The sequence below is a fragment of the Equus quagga genome, chromosome 21, assembly GCF_021613505.1.
Source record: "Equus quagga isolate Etosha38 chromosome 21, UCLA_HA_Equagga_1.0, whole genome shotgun sequence".
Taxonomy (NCBI): Eukaryota; Metazoa; Chordata; class Mammalia; order Perissodactyla; family Equidae; genus Equus; species Equus quagga.
The window spans coordinates 38,071,779-38,082,575 of NC_060287.1; the positions used below are offsets into that span (position 1 = coordinate 38,071,779).

The 10,797-nt window shown below is 60.3% G+C and overlaps 1 long non-coding RNA gene across 2 annotated transcripts; it reads left to right on the top strand.

Annotated features, from left to right (window-relative positions):
• The first annotated feature begins 929 nt into the window (after positions 1-929).
• On the top strand, positions 930-10,426 carry LOC124231265 (uncharacterized). Of its 2 annotated transcripts, XR_006886472.1 has the most exons (4): positions 930-1,650; positions 5,911-6,278; positions 8,163-8,908; positions 9,225-9,629. It is a non-coding gene; the product is annotated as an uncharacterized LOC124231265 (long non-coding RNA). The 2 variants fall into 2 exon arrangements; XR_006886473.1 differs by lacking the exons at positions 930-1,650; positions 5,911-6,278 and adding an exon at positions 10,060-10,426 and having other exon boundaries at positions 7,095-8,908; positions 9,225-9,399.
• The last annotated feature ends 371 nt before the right edge of the window (positions 10,427-10,797 follow it).

Consider the following 10,797-nt stretch of genomic DNA (forward strand, 5'->3'; position numbering starts at 1 on the left):
ATTTCACCTGTGTTGGCTTCATTCTCAGGCAAAGATGACCCAGGAGCACTAGGCTTAGGGGTCCCTGGAACTCCTAACTTGGAGGATCGGGTCATTCTGTCTTCATGTTTCCAGGACTTGGGTCACATGCCTGTCGTCCTGGAACTGATTTCTGTGGGGGGAAATGGGGTCCTCTCATTGGCTGGCCCTCACTGGGCCATGTGACCTCAGCCAGATCATGTGATCATCCCGGGGCTGGTGGACCCTGTAAAAACAACAAAAGCCACTGTGCTCGGTGAGAGCGGGTGAAGCGGTTCCCCCAAAAGCAAAGCAAAGAGGACTTTTGTTACCAGAAAATGAGGAAACTGTATCTGGGAAGGTGGAAACCGCCCGCGCCTGACAGTCCCGTGAACGGCTTCTGACGTCACTCCTAGAGGAACCCTCTTGCTCTTCAGGCCCTTCCAGCTCATGCTGGGAGCGCCTCCTGCTTCCTCACGCCGGGAGGACCCACAGGGCACACACAGTGCTAGGAAGTACACAGTAGGCACTCAATAAATGTTTGGAGTGCGAAGTACACAGTAGGCAGATGAATCATTGAATCCTCATGTCTTGTGCCATCCAGGTCGGACTGCTCACCCCCGTGGGGGGGCCGAGTGTGAGAGAGACAGACAGATGGACAGAGGGGGAGGGATGCGCACAAGTGCAAGGTCTACGCCCAAAGGCCCGTTCCCACCCCGCCTACTGGGGTTTTGTGCCGTTTCGGGGTCCGGCCCCAGTGTGACCCCCCCAGGTATGCACATTGTCTAAAACCGTCTTCTTCCCTTCTGCCCCCATCGGCTCCAGGTCAAGATCCACATGCTCTTGACGCTAATGGAAAATCTGCCTTGTGAGTGGAGTGGCCTGAGCGAGCAGGCGTGTGACAGCGATGGGGGCAGGCTGGGCTGCCTCTCCCTGGGGGGCGGGGCTGGGAGAGGGCACGCTCCGGGGGGCCGCCACACCACAAGGTCGGCCTCGGGGCTCCGGGGCCAGGACCCACGCTCTCAGGAGAACGCTGAAGCCCCGGCAGGCAGGCCCTCCTGGCTGCCAGCTCTGCGGGGGGCAGCCCTTGGCAGGGCCTGGCTCGGCCGGGTGGGAACAGTTCCAGAATTCCAGGCATTTGGAAATGGAGCAGCTGCAGGCACGGGGGGCAGGGGGGCCTCGGCCCTCTACCCACATCCCAGAGCCCTCTCTCCTCACTCAGCCTGTCAGATCAGCTGCTCATGAAACCTGCCGCCCAGGAGGCCAGCAAGAGGCTGTGGAGAGATTTGAGGAGGAAAAAAGTGTTTCTCAGCCAGCACTGCAAACGGAAACCCTTCTCAAGTCCTCACAGCCAGGGCTTTCTTCTCCTCTGCAGATCTGCCTGCGTTTCTGGGTTTCTGGGGGACTGGCCAGGGCTGGAAATAGACCTGCATTCCGTGCATTCATTCAGTTAGCAAATATTTACTCAGCGCCTCCTATGGGCCGGGCTGGGCCAGGCCTCCCGCCGCCTCCTCCTCCTCCTCCTCCTCCTCCTCTTCCTCCTCACCATATGTCGGCGAGCAAGACAGACGGACCCGAGCCTTTACGGAGCCTGTGCCCAAGGGCGGGAAGACAGAAGAGAAGCAGAAAGAGAGTAAAGCGGTAGACTAGCAGGTTAGGAGGTGCTGAGTGCTAAGAAGAAAGCAGAGCAGGCAGCACGGGGGCTGCCTGGAGCCGGCGGTCACACTTTTAGTTAAACTGGTCAGGGGGCGAGGCAAGCCTGGGGCTCTGAGCAGAGCGGCAATGTCTCCCACGCGTGTTCTTGGGCTCGCTCGGCTGCCACGTGGAGGACAGATGGTGGCGAGGGTGGCAGGGAAATGAGTGGGAGTCCATTTCGATAGGAGTGATCCAGCAGGGCGGTGGAGTGGGCAGACTCCGGATGTGTTCTGAGGGCAGAGCCAACGGGGTTTCCTGGGAACGAGAACAGATTCCACCTGAACGACTGCAAGGACGTGGGGGCTGCTGCAGCGTGGCAGGCGGGGAGGGCCGTCACGGGGCCCAGCAGAGTCCAGGCCGAGGAAGCGGGTCCAGCAGCGTCCAGGTCAAGGGAGTGGGTCTACCAGCCTGGTGTCCAGGACAGAGGGCTGTGTTGGAGCGAGGCCTCCAGGAGTCACAGAGACAGTTTACTGCCGTGAAAAATCTCTTTAATTCAGGGACCCATGCCAAAGTTGTGCAGACGTTTGTCTGTCCCCTCCACTCTGCCCCCTGGAGAAGCAAGGTCAGGACTCAGGGCAATTTGGAGTATCCCTGAGGGTATACACTGGCCCTCAGGTGGGGACAGCGTGCATCCCCTGACACCCTCCATGGGCTCGGCTCTGCCCCTCCAGGAGCCCCAACTGCTATGTGGGGACAGGGGAAGAGATGCTGCTCCTGTGGTCGAGGTCCTGTAAGGCAGCAAAATTTGAGAAGGCGAGAGGCCCTCCCACACCTCCCTATGGGGCTGCACCAAGACCTCAGGGGGCGAAAGGAAGCTGCTGAGGGCGTGGCATGGGCGTGGGTATGTGTGTGTGTGTCACATGAGTGTGTAAGTGTTCTGTGTGTGTGCACATGAGCATGTTACACACATGTGAGCATTTGTGAGTGTGTGCACTGAGTGTGTGTGTGTTGTGTTATATGAGTGTGTGTGTGCTATGTGTATTGTATATCAACATGTTACATACATGCATTTGTATTTGTGTGTGTGTCACAGGTATGTGTTTGCGTGTATTTGTGTGTGTGTGTGAGTGTGTTTGTACTTAAGCTGCTTTAAAAAGTGACCAAGAGAACTCAAGCAGAAAGAATCCGGGGTCAGAGGGCTCTGCCGTGTAGACATGGAATGAGCATGCCTGGGGCCTCAGGGAGAGGGAGGGAGTGCGCGCTGCAGTGGGGGTGGAGTGGACCCCAAGCGGGTAGCTGGCACGGTCCTCCCTGGAACTCACATTCCCGTGTCCCCCACAGTGGACGGAGAAGGTACTCATTGCCCGAGAGGAGGGTGGAGAAGGCAGCTGTGAGGGGTGAAAGGCAAGAAAAAGTAAACACCATCTGGGTGGGTGGGCTTCTGGGCAAGAGGGTGGCACCCCCACCGCTAGAGGCCACTTCCTGTGAGCAGTCTGTTGGGACCCTGGAAAATAAGTATCCCAAATGAGAAGGGGTCAGCTACAGACACTGGAGGCTCCAGAGGAAATGTGACCTGTACGCAGTATTTCAGGGAGGGACAAGGACACATTGATGGTCAGAGTGAACGGTGGCTAGGTGGTGGGTTCACAGCTGACAGGACTATCCTGGACAGCAGTAATTCCCTGTAGTCAGGTGGCCCTCTTGGTAAGCAGGCAGCCAGCCTGGATGGGAGCTGGTAGGAGTGGGGAGTGGTTTGTGCAGTGTTTCAAAAGGAAAACAGGAGCTTAGGATGGTGGCCTGAAAGCAGGTGGATAGCTCCAGATGCTCTAGAAAAGGGCTGGCCTCATTTCCAGCACTGGGGACATAATAACCACCACCATTGCCACCACCACCACCACCACCACTGTCATCAACATCACCACCATCACCACCACCACCACCACCACCACTATCATCAATATCACCACCATCACTATCATCATCATCATCACCACCATTCCCACTATCACCACCACTATACCACCACCACCACCACCACCATCACCATCACCACCATCACCACAACCACCATCACCATCACCACCACCACCATCAACACCACCATCAACACCACTACCATCACCACTACCACCACCACCACCACCACCACCATAACCATCACCACCACCACCCACCACCACCACCACCATCACCATCACCACCATCACCATCATCACCACTACCACCATCATTGTTATCACCGTCTAGTCACTACTATTTGGGGGTGATGACTGGACACTTCTGCTTGCCCCACATACTTTCTCCATCCCTCTCTGCCCTGCCTATGCTGTGCTCTGGGAAGCGGCCCACCAGGTGGGTGACTTTGCCCACCTGGCTCCTTCACCTTCTGACTTCCAGCTGGCGCTTGGCCTATTGGAGGCTGAGGCAGGACATCAATTGGAGGAAGGCAGAGGGGCGGGGCATTTGTTCTTCACCAGCCTTGCTCTGCCGCATTCCCGCAGTGGCCTGTCTCTACAGGAGAACTGCCAGGTGGCCCTTCCCGGGGCCCCGCCCATAGTTCTGGTGACAACATTCCTTCCTGTGCCCCTTCAGCCCTGCAGGTGGTCATGGCCTTCCTCTCCCAGGTCCCTTGATGCCTCAGCAGCTCTGGTTGTTTCTCCCAACCCTGCCAACACCTCTCAAAATGCTCTTTTCATTAACAAATCTTTTCAACCCCGCGTGAGTGGGCCATCTGTTTCCTGCCTCATTCTAGAGATGCCAGTCCCTCGGTGTGCCAGGCACGGCGCCCACATCCTGGAGAGTCCTAGCAGCGTGTGCAGCAGGCCCCATCCCAGCACCCAGCAGGACCTAGGCCTGGGCTGTCCAGGCTGAACGGAGGGACGCCGCCTGCCCTGAAGGCCCCGGGGGCTCGTGGAGAGCAAGGGTCTCTGTCGGATAGAGCAGGGTCCACTCCAGGAGCTGAGGTGGTGACCAAGCATGAAGGAGCCTGTTGCAGTCAGGCCCGGGTGCAGCGGGGAATCGCCCATGACTGGGGGGGGGGGGGGGGGGGCACAAAGGGGGGGTGTGGGGGGCCCCCGCCCCCCCCCCGGGCCCCCCCGGGGGGGGGGGGGGGGGGGGGGGGCAGTCCAAATGCAGAGGTTTCGGGATCCCTGACACCTGCCCTGGCCGCCCTGGGCTTGGGGAGGCGGGCTGTGAGCTCTGGTGGCCTTGGGCCTTGGGGAGAGGAAGGCAGGCAGACTCTCAGAGCGGGGAGCACCACGCCCTCTCCAAACCTCGCTGGGTGGGGAAGCACAAAGCTGCTTCTTTTCCTGCTGGGCCATAGCTCTGCCCTCCCTGCCAGCCCCTCTCGCCTTCCCTCCCTCCCTGTCTTCCTCCTCAGCCCCAGGCCCCCACTCAGTTCTGTGTTTACAAAAGCCAGTCCTCTCCCCCTCCCTCCTGCTCACCGCCTGGTCCAGTTTCCCCATCTGGAAGGCTCTGCTCGGATCTCAGGGCCCGGGCCCTGCTGTCAGCCAGTCATGACCTTCCAAAGAGAGCAAGCCTCGGCGCAGGGTCACCGAGCCCAGTCCTCAGTCTTCCCCATCCTGCGTGCTCCGGACGCACGGAGTGCAAGGGGCTGCCCAGCCCATCCGGAGGGGCTGCGGGAGCAGGACATGCCATTTCCACGAGTAGGGCTTCATCATGTTTCTGGGCCTTGCTCTGTCCCAAAGTGTCCCTATCCCTGAGCCTTGGGGGCACTGGATTGATCAGAGCCGGGCCTCTGGCTCCTGGAGTGGGCACAGTCCCAGAGCAGGTCAGAAACTGGCCCGTTTGGACAAGCGCTGCTGGAAATTTCTGGTGCAGAACCCATGCAGGTGGGGAGAGGGGCTGGCTCAAGGGTGAGACTCCGCTTCACGTCCTCTGGGCTCCTGGCCTCTTCCCAGGCCTGTGGGTCCCCATTTCCTTCCAGGTCCAACCCTTGGTATGACCGCAGCCTCCATCATCTTACTCTCCTGCAGCCCCTGCCAATGCGTCTCACCTCCCCCTCCTTCCTCTTTCTCTCCTTGGTGACAGTAGTGACAATAACAGCCACCATGCCCCTGCACCTGCTGGGCACCAGGCCGATGTGGGGGCGGCTCGCCCTTTCCTCAAGCATACTCTTCACCGTGGAGGCTGTGAACTGCACCCCCAGAAATCCGGGAGAGGTCCCAAGTACCCACGACAAAGCCCCCATTTCTTTGGAATCTCATATTTTTACTTAAAGGAAAATTCATTCATGAGTCGCATCCTCCTCCCTACCAGTCGATGCTCTGCAGTGAATGCTCTCCAGCCTGAGTCTCTGCTCGCCCCTCCCCGGGCCTCTGGATCCCAACCTCGTGCTGTCGGCTGCTGGTGACGGCTCATGGCACTGACGACGGTTAGGGTGACTACATGACAGCACACTCATCTGGCGGGCGGGCAGCAGAGCCAGACTCAAAGCCCGGTCTTGGCTGGTGTAGGGCAGGGCGGGGACCCAGCTGCCCAGACAAAGGCCCATTTACCAGGGCAGGAGGACGCCAGCCGCAGGCCTGCCAGGCCCGAGGGGACCCACCCACAGCATCACAATGGGCAGCTTGTGCCCTGGGCATCCGATCCTCCCAGGCTACCCTGGGCCTGGCACCATAGACAAGGTGAGCGGAGGGGAGGAGCATTGTGTCCTCGGCAAGGCCAGAGTCCCAGAGGTCAGCCGAGACGCGTGGGCAGAGTAACAGAGTGACCGAGTGTGGTGGGCAGAAGCGCACGGTGACCTGTCCACATCCTGATCCTGGAACCTGGGACTGTGTCACCTGCGGGGCAAAGGGGAATGAGGTTGCTAATCCCCTGCCCCAAGGTGGGAAGCTATCCTAGATGCTCTGGGCAGGCCCAGGGACTCCCAGGGGGCCCCTAAGTGCTGGAGAGGGAGGAAGGCGATCTCACATGAGGGCGAGGCAACATGAGAGAAATGTGACAGCGCATCGCTGGCTTTGAATGGAGGGGGCCCCCGAGACAAGGAACACGGGCGTCTCTAGAAGCCGGAAAAAGAAGGGGAATGGATTTTCCCCTGGCGCCTCCAGAGGGAGCCACCGGGAGGGCTGGTGCTTAGTCTGCAGCTGGACCCCTTCCCCAGGCCCAGCCTGACCAGGGAGGGGAATCCCCAGGTGGAGACAGCTGGTCCCTCGGACCTTTCCACCTGTATCAGTGTCCTGGGGCTGCCATACAAAGCACCACGCTATAGAGGGTCTTAAACCCCAGCGCTTCATCCTCGCAAGGTCTGGAGGCCAAAGTCTGGAATCCAGCTGTGGGCAGGGCCCCTCTCTCTGGAGGCCCCAGGAGAGAGTCTGTCCCCTTCTCTCTCCCAGCTTCTGGTGTTGCTGGCAATTCTCGGGGTTCCTTGGCTTGTAGAGGCATCACCCCAATCTCTGCCTCCGTCTTCACACAGCCTTCTCTTCTCTGTGTCTCAGTGTTCTTTTCTGTCTCTTATAAGGACACTCTCCTTGGGTTTAGGGCCCACCCTAATCCAGTCTGATCTCATCTTACTTGATGACATCTGCAAAGACCCTACTTCCAAATAAGGTCATATGCACACTTTCCGGAATTAGGACGTGGACATATCTCTTTGGGGGACAATGTTCAACCACAACATCATCCACACCACAAACGGCATCTGGTCATCAAGGATGACCCAGGAGCACAAAGTGGCTGAGGGCCCGCCCAGAGTCCACACGCGGGGTGCTGGGAGGGTCCCGGTTTGTGAGCCCATGCCCTCCTCTGTGGACTGAGGCAGCCCTGAAGGCCTTCTGTCTCATCCCACCATCGGCGCCGAGCCAGCCCACAGCCTGCGGTTCTCCCCCAACCAGGAGGGTGGGCTGGACACACAAGGGGGTCCCTGGCTGCCCCTTCCTGGGCCTGAGCTGGAGGGAAGAAGAACCAAGTCCTGAGGAGCTTCGAGGGGAAGCCCATCAGTGACACCCCCACAACCTTCAGCCTGCGAGCAACCAGCCCTCGGCCTGCATGCAGCAGGCAGGAGAGCCTGGTGGGCAGGGCAGGGCAGGTCACGGGGGCATGCCTGACTGTGGGGGGCGGGGGACAAACCCCTCAAGGGCTGAACTCCTCACCTGCAGGACACACACAAGCGTCCAGGAGTAAATTGCAGATACAGCACAGAGCCCACGGTAGGGCGGGGCCGACAAGGATCCGGGAGGAGGTGGGAATCCTTGACCAGGCCAGCGAGGCAGGAGGAGGCCCGGGGCTAGAGGCAGGGGTCTCTGAGAGCTGCCGTGGCTATGGGGACCGCTGCCCCCAACAGTCCTGCCAGGCCATCGGGGCCCTCCCACGCAGAGCCGCTGGTCGCAGCGGGCCCCACTGGTTCTCTTGGGTAGGCCTGATGGTCGCCCTGTGTGGGGGATTTTAAACATGAGCCTATGGCCCCGGAAGGCCAGGCACAGGGTCTGACCCCCAGACCTGTTGGGCCGGAGCCCTGTCCCTCTACAGCCCCCACCCCCATGGAAAAGGCCCCTTGTGCGTCTTTCTATCAGGGGAACATGACTCTGGAAGCTGACGCATCCCGTAGAGTTGCCCCTGGAGCCAGGGTCCCCAGTGGAAACTATTCCTGGGATGAGGCCCGAGGCTCAGACTTGTGGATGGGGCCGCAAGAGCCAAGAACGGGTCTGCGCAGTGTCTTAGCCCAGAGAACCTGCTGCCAGAAGGAAGAACGGCATCGGACGCAGAAGCTGCCGTGATGGATGTCCCCTGACAGGAGCAGGGCCCTGGCCGTGGGCCCTCAGTCCGGGGCTTCTCTTGGGGAGAAGCTGTCTCAGAATTCAGCAAGCAGCAGGCAGGTGGAACAGAACAACCCACTGGGGAAACCACCCAGACCCACGGCCCTGCGTGTCCCAGAGCGGCAGGCAGGGAGACAGGCACTTCTGTCCCATAGAGACCCAGGCTCCAGGTGGGCACAGGTGTGGCAAATCCGTGAGCCCCAGACCCCGGCCCGGGAGGCCATGTCACCACCCTGCTCACTGGAGATCAGAAATGTGCAGCCGGCTTTCGGGGCCCTCGGGGGGAGAAGGGCTGCCCCTCACCCCAGCTGGAGACTGAGCCACCCCTCTGCCACCAGGCGGAAGTCCAGGCTGACGGTCGGAGGAAGGACCCAGCACTTCCAGACACACCTGCCTTGTCTCTCGTCCCTTGGGTCCCTGCTCCAGCTCCCCCTCTGCCTCTCCCAGGGGTGCCTGGGGCTCCTGGTGCTGAGACCTACTCCCTAGGCACCCAGAGGCCTGCGGTGAGCATATGTCCATCTGTCCATCTGTCCCTTTACCCAAAGCCCCAGGGACGGCCCTGTTTGTTCTGCCAATGGCGCCAAGGCTTGGTTGGGAGGTCTCCAGCCCTACACTGCCTTACGGGTGGGAGGGAAGGGACCCCCAGAGAGCCACATCCCGGTGTCTCTTGAGTGGTGAGTGTCCCAGTCTGGTCTCCTGCAGCCAGCCTGGGCTCCTCGCTACCCAGCCAGGCGCCAGGGTGTGGCCCCAACCCCAAGGCCCTCCCCACCCACTGTACCGTAGGGGCTGGAAGCTCAGCACGTGCGCCTCTATTTCTAGCCAGACGCTCCTCCCGCCGCCTCTCAGCCCAGGGACCTCTGCCCTCCCAGGAGGCCTCGACCATGAGTCACTGTCTCCTCTCTGGGGTCGGGCAGAAGCAGCCTTACTTGTTCAAGACTCCAGAAGCCACACCCTCGAGAAGTGGGGCATCAACCAAAAGGCGGCCTGGAGTGGGGTCAGCGAGAAAAGGGGTCTGACCTGCCCCAGGGCCCTGCCCCTGCCCCGAGTCCTCCAGGCTGCCACCCTCACACAGCAGACCAGCTCGAAGTCTCTTGCTCAGCCAGCCCTGCTGGCTCTAGGCGGGTCACGGTGACAGTGCATCGTCTGTCAAGGCCTCCTTGACATCGTGATGTGTGGCTCTGTTCTAAGTGGCCCAGAGGTCACATTCTATGCCTGGGGTGGCCACCCCCAGACCGCTGATGGCCAGGAAGAGCCAGGACAGCCACTGGCCCTTAGCAAGCGAGATCGCCATGAGGTAGACCCTCCCAGAGATCACAGTGCAGGCTGCGGGTCGGCAGGGAGAGGGAGGCCTCCCAGGGTCTGAGCTGCTTGATGGGCCCAGGAGACACCCGCAAAGCCACACACAAGCATCTGGGATGAGGAGAAGCTGCCCACATTCTCGTCCTGGCCCTGCCCCGATGGACCCCTCATCCTCTGCCCTCAGTGTCCTGATCTGGTCCCCAAGGCACTGGGCTGGGCCAATTAGATGAGCTCATATTTAAGACAGGGGACTATTCTTCCTGCTAACTGGGTACAGTGGGCTGAACAGGGGCCCCAAAGAGACGCCTACCCAGACCCGCAAATGTGGCCTCATTAGGAATACGGTCCTTTGCAGATGTACTTAAAGTAAGGATGGAGACGAGGTCATCCTGGATCAGGGTGGGCCCTAAATCCAATGACAGAAAAGGAGAAGCCCCAGATGTACAGGGAGAAGGCCATGTGAAGACCGAGGCAGAGATGGGGGTGAGGCGTCCGTAAGCCCAGGAACACCGAGGGCCACCACCACCACCAGGACACGGGGAGACCCGGGGTGGATCCTCCCCTAGAGCCTTCAGAGGGAGCCAAGGCTGCCGACAGCTCGACTTCGGGCTTCTGGCCTCCACAACTGCAAGAATGAATGTCTGCAGCTTAACGCACCCAGTTTGCAGTGATTTGTTATGCCCGGGGGATGGATACACCCAGGATGCTCAGAGTTAGGGACACAGCCGTGACTCAGCTCAGAGCCCAACAAGCCATGGAGTGGGGGTTGGGGTGTGGGGGTGGAGAGGGAAGGCCCTCAGACACTTGGTCTCCAGGCCTGAGTGACGGCACAGCGGGGGTGGCGGGGAGCAGAACGCAGCCCTGCCGTTCGTCAGCTCCACTCAGACCCTGTCTGGCAGGTGTCTGTCTCTCCAGGGCTTCTCAGCAACACAGCAGATGCAGAACAGGCTTCTCCTTCTTCTTGCCCCTGTCCTCACAGGGCACAAACACCACCTCCTCAGGATGCCCTGCCCATGCTGGCCCCCCAGGGGGTGGCCCCTTGGCCTGAGTGTGTCAGTGGGTGGAGCTAGGGAAGTCCTGGATCCCCCCACTC